At 46.5% G+C, this 14,585-nt stretch overlaps 7 non-coding genes across 7 annotated transcripts; all 7 read left to right on the top strand.

Annotated features, from left to right (window-relative positions):
• The first annotated feature begins 4,554 nt into the window (after positions 1-4,554).
• Positions 4,555-4,640, top strand: TRNAR-UCU (transfer RNA arginine (anticodon UCU)). Its single transcript is given in 2 exon segments — positions 4,555-4,591; positions 4,605-4,640. It is a non-coding gene; the product is annotated as a tRNA-Arg (tRNA).
• Positions 4,641-5,253: 613 nt separating this feature from the next.
• On the top strand, positions 5,254-5,339 carry TRNAR-UCU (transfer RNA arginine (anticodon UCU)). Its single transcript is given in 2 exon segments — positions 5,254-5,290; positions 5,304-5,339. It is a non-coding gene; the product is annotated as a tRNA-Arg (tRNA).
• A 4,164-nt stretch (positions 5,340-9,503) lies between these two features.
• Positions 9,504-9,597, top strand: TRNAR-UCU (transfer RNA arginine (anticodon UCU)). The gene is given in 2 exon segments: positions 9,504-9,548; positions 9,562-9,597. It is a non-coding gene; the product is annotated as a tRNA-Arg (tRNA).
• A 616-nt stretch (positions 9,598-10,213) lies between these two features.
• On the top strand, positions 10,214-10,299 carry TRNAR-UCU (transfer RNA arginine (anticodon UCU)). Its single transcript is given in 2 exon segments — positions 10,214-10,250; positions 10,264-10,299. It is a non-coding gene; the product is annotated as a tRNA-Arg (tRNA).
• A 613-nt stretch (positions 10,300-10,912) lies between these two features.
• Positions 10,913-10,999, top strand: TRNAR-UCU (transfer RNA arginine (anticodon UCU)). Its single transcript is given in 2 exon segments — positions 10,913-10,950; positions 10,964-10,999. It is a non-coding gene; the product is annotated as a tRNA-Arg (tRNA).
• Positions 11,000-12,316: 1,317 nt separating this feature from the next.
• TRNAR-UCU (transfer RNA arginine (anticodon UCU)) lies at positions 12,317-12,402 on the top strand. Its single transcript is given in 2 exon segments — positions 12,317-12,353; positions 12,367-12,402. It is a non-coding gene; the product is annotated as a tRNA-Arg (tRNA).
• A 616-nt stretch (positions 12,403-13,018) lies between these two features.
• Positions 13,019-13,104, top strand: TRNAR-UCU (transfer RNA arginine (anticodon UCU)). Its single transcript is given in 2 exon segments — positions 13,019-13,055; positions 13,069-13,104. It is a non-coding gene; the product is annotated as a tRNA-Arg (tRNA).
• Positions 13,105-14,585: the final 1,481 nt, after the last annotated feature.

The following is a 14,585-nucleotide window of genomic DNA, read 5'->3' as shown; positions in this document are numbered from 1 at the left end:
TCTCTGCCTTTTTTGGCAAAATGCAAAGGAGCGCTTTGAAGCAACAAGGGCGTGGCCGCTAGGTAATAGCCTTGATTTGAAGGTTGTGGGTTGGAGTCCCTCCAGAGTCAAATTTTGGACCATTTTTGATAGTAAAAGTTGTATATTCTCAGGCCATTTTCCAACGGTGCTAAGGACAGAATCGGGCTTCATAGCCAATTTTTGAGAGCACTGGTCTGCGGTATAAACCGCCCGTCCTGGGGCCTCACTGGTCAAAGTACATTAATGAGACAATGGTGCTTTGCATGCTGTTAAGTTGACTCTTATGAATATCTAGAAAACAAGGAGCCACACCAATATTATAAAGCTGAGCTTTCATCTTTAGCCTGAAAATGATCACTCGCTAGATGTTGTGTTTTTGTAGGATTCTTTCACAAGAGCCATTCACATGTCAGCTCAACAAACGATTTAGTAGACTCATTGTACGTAGGCTCTTTGGTGCAATGGATAGCGCATTGGCCTTCTAGAAGAGAGTATTGATTCAAAGGTTGTGGGTTCGAGTCCCACCAGAGTCGAGTTTTGGACCAAACCTGAAGTACAATCTTTGTGTCCAATTTTAAAGGGAGTCTGTTCCAGAACCCAGCCCTGCAGATAGATAGGTTAACATCACCTGAATTCAAGGGTATTTCCCTCTTGCGGATGGTTGTTTACGTTGGCAAGAAATCTCTGCCTTTTTTGGCAAAATGCAAAGGAGCGCTTTGAAGCAACAAGGGCGTGGCCGCTAGGTACTAGCCTTGATTTGAAGGTTGTGGGTTGGAGTCCCTCCAGAGTCAAATTTTGGACCATTTTTGATAGTAAAAGTTGTATATTCTCAGGCCATTTTCCAACGGTGCTAAGGACAGAATCGGGCTTAATAGCCAGTGTCGGACTGGGGTGTCTAGGGCCCACCAGTGGAATTATTTCTAGGGGCCCACCATCAGGATCCCTGCAAACCAGCGATACCAAGACAGGGCGGTTGAAGGTAATAACATATCAGGAGCCATGCTGCTTTCCCGCCATACGATGTGCAACACTGCACTACCTAAACCTATTGCTACATACTGTATGGAAAGTGAACAGCGCAGCTCCTAGAAATGTTAGAATTACCTATAGCTGCGCTGTCCTGGAACAGCTGATCTGCAGAGGTCCAGGCTGTTGTGTCATCACAGATGTAATATTGATGGTCTATCCCAAGGACAGACCATCAATATTACAAAGATGGATAAACCCTTTAAAGATTTGTCCAGGAATTGGAGCGACCCATGTGCTGGGAGGGAGGTGTAAAATAAAAAATAAAAAGTGCCTTCACCTGTTCCTGCTGCTCCGTTGTCCGCTGCCAGTGTCCATTCAGTCTCGCGCCGGTGCCTCCATGCTGGGAGTCCTGCACCTCATGGGACCACTGAAACCAATTAGGTCTCATTTCTGGAAATCCTGTATCTAACAGACACAGGCGGGGACAATGGAGTGCTGGGGACAAAAGCTCAATGAAAAACACTGTAGAAAAAAATATATTGAGATTCACTGCAATTTTTTCCCACAATGTTTTTTTAGCTGCATCTCGCTGTTGTGCCTAATCCTTAAAGAAGACCTATCACGATCTGGGGCACATGAGGTTTAATACACCGCTAGAAAGCCAAGAGTGCCCTGAATTCAGCGCACTATTGGCTTTCACGTTCTGTGCCGGTACCGTAGATCTTCATCGTCAGAAGGGCGTTATGACAGTCAGTCAGGAACGCCCTTCCTTACGGTAGCGTCTATAGCGCTGTACTGTGAGAGGGGTCGTTGCTTACGAGCCAGTGATGACGCTGAGCGCCTATAGCGCTCTCACAGTACAGTGGTATAGGCGCTGCTGTGAGGAAGGGCGTTCCGGACTGACTGTCAGAAACGCCTTTCTGACAGTGAAGAGCTACGGACTGATAGCTCCTCACCGGGGGCATAGAATGGGAAAGCTGAAAGTGCGCTGAAATCATCGCACTGTCAGCTCTCTAGCAGTGTATTAAACCGCACCTGCCCCAGGAGGTGAGAGCTCCTCTTTACCATCTCAACATACTGCACACCACACTATAAGGATAAGGCCTAACACAGCGTCCCACAGCAAAAAAAACGCTGCGGGAAAACCCCCGGCGCCGACACATCAGTTTTTCCTGCAGCGCTTTTTGCAGAAACTCCACAGAGGTTTCCATTTCCGCGCTCGTTTTGTACACGACACAGGACTGGGAGCAGAAAGCTTCATCCACTGTATAGTTGCCTGGCAGATTCACTGCAGCTCAGCTCCCACTGACTTCAATAAGTGCCGAGATGCAGAGAAGGTGCCGGCTGATATACAGTGGACAGAGCTTTCTGCTTCTGGCCCCGTATTGTGTACAGGACTGGTACCAGAAGTGGCTCCATACAGCTGATCGGTCTGAGGCCTGGGTGTGGGCCCCCTACAGATCAGGCATTTATAGCCTATTCTGACGATAAACCATAGAAAATTATGCTTGGACAACCCCTTTAATTTTCCCCCAAAATGACCCACACTTTAAAGAGGTTGTCCAGCATAATTTATTTTTTTTGGTTTATAATTAGTCCTGGGAGGTGAAAAACAAAGTACACATAAAAAAAACCCTGCACTCATCTGTTCCCAGTGCTCTGGTCCTGCAATTCTGCTGGTAGTTACATGCCGGACTGGAACCGCACTGGGAGACACTGGGACAGGCAGACTTCCCCCTGCACACCCCGATCGGCAGTGTGCTTAAAAAAATAGAAAGTGTTTTTAAGGGCTCGTTCACATCTGCGCCCGGGGTCTCTGCCCTGCAGGCATTTTTCAAACCCATTCAAATGAAGTGTGCGTCCGTAAGCTCCTGTGAGCGTTTTGTGCTCACCGCGGCGAAACGTTTCTTTTTTTAACCAGACACAGAGTCGGACATGCAGGACTTTGTGTCTGGTTTAAAAAAAAACGGTTTTGCCGCAGAGAACATAAAACACTCACCGGCGCTCACGGCCAGACTCGAACCGATAGGTTTCCGTCTTCTACATGCAGAAGATGGAAACCTCAGAATGGAGACCAGACGCTGGCGTGAACCCAGCGTTAACTGTGTTTTGCTCAGTAGGGCCTAATCCTTAGTGGCCCCTGCACACAGTATTATCCCCCATAGTGGCCCCTGCACAGTATTATGCCCCATAGTGGCCTCTGTACACAGTATTATGCCCCATAGTGGCCCCTGAACACAGTATTATGCCCCATAATGGCCCCTGTACACAGTATTATGTCCCTCAGTGGCCTCTGTACACAGTATTATGCCCCATAGTGGCCCCTGCACACAGTATTATGTCCCATAGTGACCCCTGCACACAGTATTATCCCCCATAGTGGCCCCTGCACACAGTATTATATCCCACAGTGGCCCCTGCACACAGTATTATACCCCACAGTGGCCCCTGCACACAGTATTATACCCCACAGTGGCCCCTGCACACAGTATTATGCCCCATAGTGACCCCTGCACACAGTATTATACCCCACAGTGGCCCCTGCACACAGTATTATACCCCATAGTGGTCCCTGCACACAGTATTATGCCCCATAGTGACCCCTGCACACAGTATTATACCCCACAGTGGCCCCTGCACACAGTAGTATTCCCCATAGTGCCCCCTGCACACAGTATTATACCCCAGAGTGGCCCCTGCACACAATATTATGTGCCATAGTGACCCCTGCACACAGTATTATGCCCCATAGTGGCCCCTGCATACTGTATTATTCCCCACAGTGGACTTCCCTAAAAGGGAAGATGTGAACCAGGCCTAATACATATAACATACATTTACACACATACATTCATATACATACACACACACCTATCTACAAATATACAGGACTCACACAGTATATCAGACACTTTACACAAATATACACACATTAAATATACATATTTTACCCAAAAAATGTACTTACATTTGGCTGTGTCCTGTCTGGCTGTGGTGAAAGCTCTGTTTACAGCAGCCGGCAGACTTTCCCCTGCACACTCCGATCTGTGTGGGGGAGGGGCAGCACAGCTCCTGCTAGTGACGGCAGTGTGCAGTGCAGGGAGCAGAGACACACACTCCCAGCGATTGGTACAGGGGCCCATTTTGGCACGGTCAGGATCCCGATCGGGCCCCTGAAGATCCCGATCGGGCCCCTGACAAGTGCATTTAGATAAAATTAATAGTCAGGCTCGGGGGCCCACCGGGGAATCCCCCGGTGCTCCGGCGGGCCAGTCCGACCCTGTTCATAGCCAAGGTTTGAGAGCACTGGTCTGTGGTATAAACCGCCCGTCCTGGGGCCTCACTGGTCAAAGTACATTAATGAGACAACGGTGCTTTGCATGCTGTTAAGTTGACTCTTATGAATATCTAGAAAACAAGGAGCCACACCAATATTATAAAGCTGAGCTTTCATCTTTAGCCTGAAAATGATCACCCGCTAGATGTTGTGTTTTTGTAGGATTCTTTCACAAGAGCCATTCACATGTCAGCTCAACAAACAATTTAGTAGACTTGTCGTACGTAGGCTCTGTGGCGCAATGGATAGCGCGTTGGACTTCTAGAAGAGAGTAGTGATTCAAAGGTTGTGGGTTCGAGTCCCACCAGAGTCGAGTTTTGGACCAAACCTGAAGTACAATCTTTGTGTCCAATCTTAAAGGGAGTCTGTTCCAGAACCCAGCCCTGCAGATAGATAGGTTAACATCACCTGAATTCATGGGTGTTTCCCTCTTGCGGATGGTTGTTTCCGTTGGCAAGAAATCTCTGCCTTTTTTGGCAAAATGCAAAGGGGCGCTTTGAAGCAACAAGGGCGTGGCCGCTAGGTTATAGCCTTGATTTGAAGGTTGTGGGTTGGAGTCCCTCCAGAGTCAAATTTTGGACCATTTTTGATAGTAAAAGTTGTATATTCTCAGGCCATTTTCCAACGGTGCTAAGGACAGAATCAGGCTTCATAGCCAAGGTTTGAGAGCACTGGTCTGCGGTATAAACCGCCCGTACTGGGGCCTCACTGGTCAAAGTACATTAATGAGACAACGGTGCTTTACATGCTGTTAAGTTGACTCTTATGAATATCTAGAAAACAAGGAGCCACACCAATATTATAAAGCTGAGCTTTCATCTTTAGCCTGAAAATGATCACCCGCTAGATGTGTTTTTGTAGGATTCTTTCACAAGAGTCATTCACATGTCATCTCAACAAACAATTTAGTAGACTTGTTGTATGTAGGCTCTGTGGCGCAATGGATAGCGCATTGGACTTCTAGAAGAGAGTAGTGATTCAAAGGTTGTGGGTTCGAGTCCCAACAGAGTCGAGTTTTGGACCAAACCTGAAGTACAATCTTTGTGTCCAATCTTAAAGGGAGTCTGTTCCAGAACCCAGCCATGCAGATAGATAGGTTAACATCACCTGAATTCAAGGGTATTTCCCTCTTGCGGATGGTTGTTTCTGTTGGCAAGAAATCTCTGCCTTTTTTGGCAAAATGCAAAGGAGCGCTTTGAAGCAACAAGGGCGTGGCCGCTAGGTAATAGCCTTGATTTGAAGGTTGTGGGTTGGAGTCCCTCCAGAGTCAAATTTTGGACCATTTTTGATAGTAAAAGTTGTATATTCTCAGGCCATTTTCCAACGGTGCTAAGGACAGAATCGGGCTTCATAGCCAGTGTCGGACTGGGGTGTCTAGGGCCCACCAGTGGAATTATTTCTAGGGGCCCACCATCAGGATCCCTGCAAACCAGCGATACCAAGACAGGGCGGTTGAAGGTAATAACATATCAGGAGCCATGCTGCTTTCCCGCCATACGATGTGCAACACTGCACTACCTAAACCTATTGCTACATACTGTATGGAAAGTGAACAGCGCAGCTCCTAGAAATGTTAGAATTACCTATAGCTGCGCTGTCCTGGAACAGCTGATCTGCAGAGGTCCAGGCTGTTGTGTCATCACAGATGTAATATTGATGGTCTATCCCAAGGACAGACCATCAATATTACAAAGATGGATAAACCCTTTAAAGATTTGTCCAGGAATTGGAGCGACCCATGTGCTGGGAGGGAGGTGTAAAATAAAAAATAAAAAGTGCCTTCACCTGTTCCTGCTGCTCCGTTGTCCGCTGCCAGTGTCCATTCAGTCTCGCGCCGGTGCCTCCATGCTGGGAGTCCTGCACCTCATGGGACCACTGAAACCAATTAGGTCTCATTTCTGGAAATCCTGTATCTAACAGACACAGGCGGGGACAATGGAGTGCTGGGGACAAAAGCTCAATGAAAAACACTGTGGAAAAAAATATATTGAGATTCACTGCAATTTTTTCCCACAATGTTTTTTTAGCTGCATCTCGCTGTTGTGCCTAATCCTTAAAGAAGACCTATCACGATCTGGGGCACATGAGGTTTAATACACCGCTAGAAAGCCAAGAGTGCCCTGAATTCAGCGCACTATTGGCTTTCACGTTCTGTGCCGGTACCGTAGAGCTTCATCGTCAGAAGTGCGTTATGACAGTCAGTCAGGAACGCCCTTCCTTACGGTAGCGTCTATAGCGCTGTACTGTGAGAGGGGTCGTTGCTTACGAGCCAGTGATGACGCTGAGCGCCTATAGCGCTCTCACAGTACAGTGGTATAGGCGCTGCTGTGAGGAAGGGCGTTCCGGACTGACTGTCAGAAACGCCTTTCTGACAGTGAAGAGCTACGGACTGATAGCTCCTCACCGGGGGCATAGAATGGGAAAGCTGAAAGTGCGCTGAAATCATTGCACTGTCAGCTCTCTAGCAGTGTATTAAACCGCACCTGCCCCAGGAGGAGAGAGCTCCTCTTTACCATCTCAACATACTGCACACCACACTATAAGGATAAGGCCTAACACAGCGTCCCACAGCAAAAAAAACGCTGCGGGAAAACCCCCGGCGCCGACACATCAGTTTTTCCTGCAGCGCTTTTTGCAGAAACTCCACAGAGGTTTCCATTTCCGCGCTCGTTTTGTACACGACACAGGACTGGGAGCAGAAAGCTTCATCCACTGTATAGTTGCCTGGCAGATTCACTGCAGCTCAGCTCCCACTGACTTCAATAAGTGCCGAGATGCAGAGAAGGTGCCGGCTGATATACAGTGGACAGAGCTTTCTGCTTCTGGCCCCGTATTGTGTACAGGACTGGTACCAGAAGTGGCTCCATACAGCTGATCGGTCTGAGGGCTTGGTGTCGGCCCCCTACAGATCAGGCATTTATAGCCTATTCTGACGATAAACCATAGAAAATTATGCCTGGACAACCCCTTTAATTTTCCCCCAAAATGACCCACACTTTAAAGAGGTTGTCCAGCATAATTTATTTTTTTTGTTTATAATTAGTCCTGGGAGGTGAAAAACAAAGTACACATAAAAAAAAACCCGCACTCATCTGTTCCCAGTGCTCTGGTCCTGCAGTTCTGCTGGTAGTTACATGCCGGACTGGAACCGCACTGGGAGACACTGGGACAGGCAGACTTCCCCCTGCACACCCCGATCGGCAGTGTGCTTAAAAAAATAGAAAGTGTTTTTAAGGGCTCGTTCACATCTGCGCCCGGGGTCTCTGCCCTGCAGGCATTTTTCAAACCCATTCAAATGAAGTGTGCGTCCGTAAGCTCCTGTGAGCGTTTTGTGCTCACCGCGGCGAAACGTTTCTTTTTTTAACCAGACACAGAGTCGGACATGCAGGACTTTGTGTCTGGTTTTAAAAAAAAACGGTTTTGCCGTAGAGAGCATAAAACACTCACCGGCGCTCACGGCCAGACTCGAACCGATAGGTTTCCGTCTTCTACATGCAGAAGATGGAAACCTCAGAATGGAGACCAGACGCTGGCGTGAACCCAGCGTTAACTGTGTTTTGCTCAGTAGGGCCTAATCCTTAGTGGCCCCTGCACATAGTATTATCCCCCATAGTGGCCCCTGCACAGTATTATGCCCCATAGTGGCCTCTGTACACAGTATTATGCCCCATAGTGGCCCCTGAACACAGTATTATGCCCCATAATGGCCCCTGTACACAGTATTATGTCCCTCAGTGGCCTCTGTACACAGTATTATGCCCCATAGTGGCCCCTGCACACAGTATTATGTCCCATAGTGGCCCCTGCACACAGTATTATCCCCCATAGTGGCCCCTGCACACAGTATTATATCCCACAGTGGCCCCTGCACACAGTATTATACCCCACAGTGGCCCCTGCACACAGTATTATACCCCACAGTGGCCCCTGCACACAGTATTATGCCCCATAGTGACCCCTGCACACAGTATTATACCCCACAGTGGCCCCTGCACACAGTATTATACCCCATAGTGGTCCCTGCACACAGTATTATGCCCCATAGTGACCCCTGCACACAGTATTATACCCCACAGTGGCCCCTGCACACAGTATTATGCCCCATAGTGACCCCTGCACACAGTATTATACCCCACAGTGCCCCCTGCATACAGTATTATCCCCCACAGTGGCCCCTGCACACAGTAGTATTCCCCATAGTGACCCCTGCACACAGTATTATACCCCACAGTGGCCCCTGCACACAGTAGTATTCCCCATAGTGGCCCCTGCACACAGTATTATACCCCAGAGTGGCCCCTGCACACAATATTATGTGCCATAGTGACCCCTGCACACAGTATTATGCCCCATAGTGGCCCCTGCATACTGTATTATTCCCCACAGTGGACTTCCCTAAAAGGGAAGATGTGAACCAGGCCTAATACATATAACATACATTTACACACATACATTCATATACATACACACACACCTATCTACAAATATACAGGACTCACACAGTATATCAGACACTTTACACAAATATACACACATTAAATATACATATTTTACCCAAAAAATGTACTTACATTTGGCTGTGTCCTGTCTGTCCTGTCTGGCGGTGGTGAAAGCTCTGTTTACAGCAGCCGGCAGACTTCCCCCTGCACACTCCGATCTGTGTGGGGGAGGGGCAGCACAGCTCCTGCTAGTGACGGCAGTGTGCAGTGCAGGGAGCAGAGACACACACTCCCAGCGATTGGTACAGGGGCCCATTTTGGCACGGTCAGGATCCCGATCGGGCCCCTGAAGATCCCGATCGGGCCCCTGACAAGTGCATTTAGATAAAATTAATAGTCAGGCTCGGGGGCCCACCGGGGAATCCCCCGGTGCTCCGGCGGGCCAGTCCGACCCTGTTCATAGCCAAGGTTTGAGAGCACTGGTCTGTGGTATAAACCGCCCGTCCTGGGGCCTCACTGGTCAAAGTACATTAATGAGACAACGGTGCTTTGCATGCTGTTAAGTTGACTCTTATGAATATCTAGAAAACAAGGAGCCACACCAATATTATAAAGCTGAGCTTTCATCTTTAGCCTGAAAATGATCACCCGCTAGATGTTGTGTTTTTGTAGGATTCTTTCACAAGAGCCATTCACATGTCAGCTCAACAAACAATTTAGTAGACTTGTCGTACGTAGGCTCTGTGGCGCAATGGCGCAATGGATAGCGCATTGGACTTCTAGAAGAGAGTAGTGATTCAAAGGTTGTGGGTTCGAGTCCCACCAGAGTCGAGTTTTGGACCAAACCTGAAGTACAATCTTTGTGTCCAATCTTAAAGGGAGTCTGTTCCAGAACCCAGCCCTGCAGATAGATAGGTTAACATCACCTGAATTCATGGGTGTTTCCCTCTTGCGGATGGTTGTTTCCGTTGGCAAGAAATCTCTGCCTTTTTTGGCAAAATGCAAAGGGGCGCTTTGAAGCAACAAGGGCGTGGCCGCTAGGTAATAGCCTTGATTTGAAGGTTGTGGGTTGGAGTCCCTCCAGAGTCAAATTTTGGACCATTTTTGATAGTAAAAGTTGTATATTCTCAGGCCATTTTCCAACGGTGCTAAGGACAGAATCAGGCTTCATAGCCAAGGTTTGAGAGCACTGGTCTGTGGTATAAACCGCCCGTACTGGGGCCTCACTGGTCAAAGTACATTAATGAGACAACGGTGCTTTACATGCTGTTAAGTTGACTCTTATGAATATCTAGAAAACAAGGAGCCACACCAATATTATAAAGCTGAGCTTTCATCTTTAGCCTGAAAATGATCACCAGCTAGATGTTGTGTTTTTGTAGGATTCTTTCACAAGAGCCATTCACATGTCAGCTCAACAAACGATTTAGTAGACTCATTGTACGTAGGCTCTGTGGCGCAATGGATAGCGCATTGGACCTCTAGAAGAGAGTAGTGATTCAAAGGTTGTGGGTTCGAGTCCCACCAGAGTCGAGTTTTGGACCAAACCTGAAGTACAATCTTTGTGTCCAATCTTAAAGGGAGTCTGTTCCAGAACCCAGCCCTGCAGATAGATAGGTTAACATCACTTGAATTCAAGGGTATTTCCCTCTTGCGGATGGTTGTTTCTGTTGGCAAGAAATCGCTGCTTTTTTTGGCAAAATGCAAAGGAGCGCTTTGAAGCAACAAGGGCGTGGTCGCTAGATAAAATCCTTGATTTGAAGGTTGTGGGTTGGAGTCCCTCCAGAGTCAAATTTTGGACCATTTTTGATAGTAAAAGTTGTATATTCTCAGGCCATTTTCCAACGGTGCTAAGGACAGAATCGGGCTTCATAGCCAAGGTTTGAGAGCACTGGTCTGCGGTATAAACCGCCCGTCCTGGGGCCTCACTGGTCAAAGCACAGTAATGAGACTACGGTGATTTGCATGCTGTTAAGTTGACTCTTATAAATATCTAGAAAACAAAGAGCCACACCAATGTTATAAAGCTGAGCTTACATCTTTAGCCTTAAAATGATCACCCGCTAGATGTGTTTTTGTAGGATTCTTTCACAAGAGCCATTCACATGTCAGCTCAACAAACGATTTAGTAGACTCATTGTACGTAGGCTCTGTGGCGCAATGGATAGCGCATTGGTACTTCTAGAAGAGCGTAGTGATTCAAAGGTTGTGGGTTCGAGTCCCACCAGAGTTGAGTTTTGGACCAAACCTGAAGTACAATCTTTGTGTCCAATTTTAAAGGCAGTCTGTTCCAGAACCCAGCCCTGCAGATAGATAGGTTAACATCACCTGAATTCAAGGGTATTTCCCTCTTGCGGATGGTTGTTTCCGTTGGCAAGAAATCTCTGCCTTTTTTGGCAAAATGCAAAGGAGCGCTTTGAAGCAACAAGGGCGTGGCCACTAGGTAATAGCCTTGATTTGAAGGTTGTGGGTTGGAGTCCCTCCAGAGTCAAATTTTGGACCATTTTTGATAGTAAAAGTTGTATATTCTCAGGCCATTTTCCAACGGTGCTAAGGACAGAATCGGGCTTCATAGCCAAGGTTTGAGAGCACTGGTCTACGGTATAAACCGCCCGTCCTGGGGCCTCACTGGTCAAAGTACATTAATGAGACTACGGTGCTTTGCATGCTGTTAAGTTGACTCTTATAAATATCTAGAAAACAAGGAGCCACACCAATATTATAAAGCTGAACTTACGTCTTTAGCCTGACAATGATCACCCGCTAGATGTTGTGTTTTTGTAGGATTCTTTCACAAGAGCCATTCACATGTCAGCTCAACAAACGATTTGGTAGACTCATTGACAGTAGGCTCTGTGGCGCATTGAATAGCGCATTGGACTTCTAGAAGAGAGTAGTGATTCAAAGGTTGTGGGTTCGAATCCCATCAGAGTCGAGTTTTGGACCAAACCTGAAGTACAATCTCTGTGTCCAATCTTAAAGGGAGTCTGTTCCAGAACCCAGCCCTGCAGATAGATAGGTTAACATCACCTGAATTCAAGGGTATTTCCCTCTTGTGAATGGTTGTTTCCGTTGGCAAGAAATCTCTGCCTTTTTTGGCAAAATGCAAAGGAGCGCTTTGAAGCAACAAGGACATGGCCGCTAGGTAATAGCAGTGATTTGAAGGTTGTGGGTTGGAGTCCCTCCAGAGTCAAATTTTGGACCATTTCTGATAGTAAAAGTTGTATATTCTTAGGCCATTTTCCAACAGTGCTAAGGACAGAATCGGGCTTCATAGCCAAGGTTATAGAGCACTGGTCTGCGGTATAAACCGCCCGTCTTGGGGCCTCACTGGTCAAAGTACATTAATGAGACTACGGTGCTTTGCATGCTGTTAAGTTGAATTTTAAAAATATCTAGAAACAAGGAGCCACACCAATATTATAAAGCTGAGCTTTCATCTTTAGCCTGAAAATGATCACCCGCTAGATGTTGTGTTTTTGTAGGATTCTTTCACAAGAGCCATTCACATGTCAGCTCAACAAACGATTTGGTAGACTCATTGGTAGTAGGCTCTGTGGCGCAATGGATAGCGCATTGGATTTCTAAAAGAGCATAGTGATTCAAAGGTTGTGGGTTCGAGTCCCACAAGAGTCGAGTTTTGGACCAAACCTGAAGTACAATCTTTGTGTCCAATTTTAAAGGGAGTCTGTTCCAGAACCCAGCCCTGCAGATAGATAGGTTAACATCACCTGAATTCAAGGGTATTTCCCTCTTGCGGATGGTTGTTTCCGTTGGCAAGAAATCTCTGCCTTTTTTGGCAAAATACAAAGGAGCGCTTTGAAGCAACAAGGGCGTGGCCGCTAGGTAATAGCCTTGATTTGAAGGTTGTGGGTTGGAGTCCCTCCAGAGTCAAATTTTGGACCATTTTTGATAGTAAAAGTTGTATATTCTCAGGCCATTTTCCAACGGTGCTAAGGACAGAATCGGGCTTCATAGCCAAGGTTTGAGAGCACTGGTCTACGGTATAAACCGCCCATCCTGGGGCCTCACTGGTCAAAGTACATTAATGAGACTACGGTGCTTTGCATGCTGTTAAGTTGACTCTTATAAATATCTAGAAAACAAAGAGCCACACCAATATTATAAAGCTGAACTTACGTCTTTAGCCTGACAATGATCACCCGCTAGATGTTGTGTTTTTGTAGGATTCTTTCACAAGAGCCATTCACATGTCAGCTCAACAAACGATTTGGTAGACTCATTGACAGTAGGCTCTGTGGCGCAATGAATAGCGCATTGGACTTCTAGAAGAGAGTAGTGATTCAAAGGTTGTGGGTTCGAGTCCCACCAGAGTCGAGTTTTGGACCAAACCTGAAGTACAATCTCTGTGTCCAATCTTAAACCTGGTGAGAGAGCGAGCCTTCGTAAACTCCATGATAATAAAGCACTGACCATCAGACTCGCTGACAAAGGGGGAAAAGTGGTTGTTTTGAATACTGTAGATTATGTCAAGTCAGTATATGACATTCTAAATGATGGTAAAACTTATAGACGACTCACCACTGATCCCACATCTGTTTTCTCTGGCATTCTTGATAAACTCCTAGAAGAAGGAAGATCCTTGGGTATTTTCTCAGATAGAGAGGTGAAATTTTTGAAGCCGGAAAATCCCGTGGTTCCGGTTTTTCACGGACTTCCAAAAGTCCATAAGAATGCCTCCCCCCCCCCCCCACTGAGACCCATCATTTCGGGCATTGGCTCGTTAAATGAAAAGCTCTGTCAATGGGTAGACAAGATATTACAACCCTTTGTTGGTAGATTGCCTGGTTTCGTTAAAGATACCAAAGAGCTACTTAACATCTTTGATGGGTCTCAGTGGGGGTGGGATTTCATGTGGGTGTCTTGCGACGTCATTGCGTTGTATTCCTCCATTCCACATGACGTGGCTATTCAGGCTTTAACATCTTACCTAAGGAAATATTCGGATTTCACTGATGATTTTTGTGAATATTTAATATCAGTTGTCGATTACCTGCTTAAACATAATTTTTTTTACTTCAATGGGGATTTCTTCCTACAGATATTGGGGGCACCCATGGGGGCGAGATTCTCACCATCCATTGCCAATTTGGTAATGGCCCTCTGGGAAGAACACTTTATGTTTAACAACAACCCATTTAAAGAGTCGATATACTGGTACGGCAGGTATATCGACGATTTGTTACTAGTTTGGCAGGGCCAGTCAGAAAATATTATCAAATTTGTTGATTATATCAATCAGAACCAATTTAATTTAAAATTTACTTACCAAGTGGAATCAGAAAAAATTAATTTTTTGGACATAACACTCAGAGGCGACGTACACGCTGGTACTGTTCTTACTAGTATATACCGCAAGCCACAGGCAGGGAATTCCCTGTTGCATGCAGGCTCTCTTCACCCGAAACATACCATCAACTCCCTTCCAATAGGAGAGTTTATTCGGGTGAAGAGGGCCTGCACGGAAGAAAAGGTTTTTTCAAAATGTATTATGGAAACCAAATCCAGGTTCAGAGCTAGGGGTTATCCGGAGTGGACTTTAGACAGGGCTTCGAAAATTGTGTCAGGCAAATCTAGGCAGGCATTACTGCGGGACTCAAGTAAAAGTAAACACAATATGGAGGATAGGTCGAAAATTTATTTTTCTACTAAATACAGTAACCGTTACCAACAAGTCGTGAACGTGATCAAACGTAATCTACCCATTCTTAATCAGGACCCTATTTTGGGAAATATCATCTCCACGGGTTGTAAATTTGCGGCCAAACGTGGTATGACCTTGGGAAATGCTTTGTCAC

The sequence above is a fragment of the Leptodactylus fuscus genome, chromosome 3, assembly GCF_031893055.1.
Source record: "Leptodactylus fuscus isolate aLepFus1 chromosome 3, aLepFus1.hap2, whole genome shotgun sequence".
Taxonomy (NCBI): domain Eukaryota; kingdom Metazoa; phylum Chordata; class Amphibia; order Anura; family Leptodactylidae; genus Leptodactylus; species Leptodactylus fuscus.
This window is presented reverse-complemented; position numbering and strand designations above follow the sequence as displayed.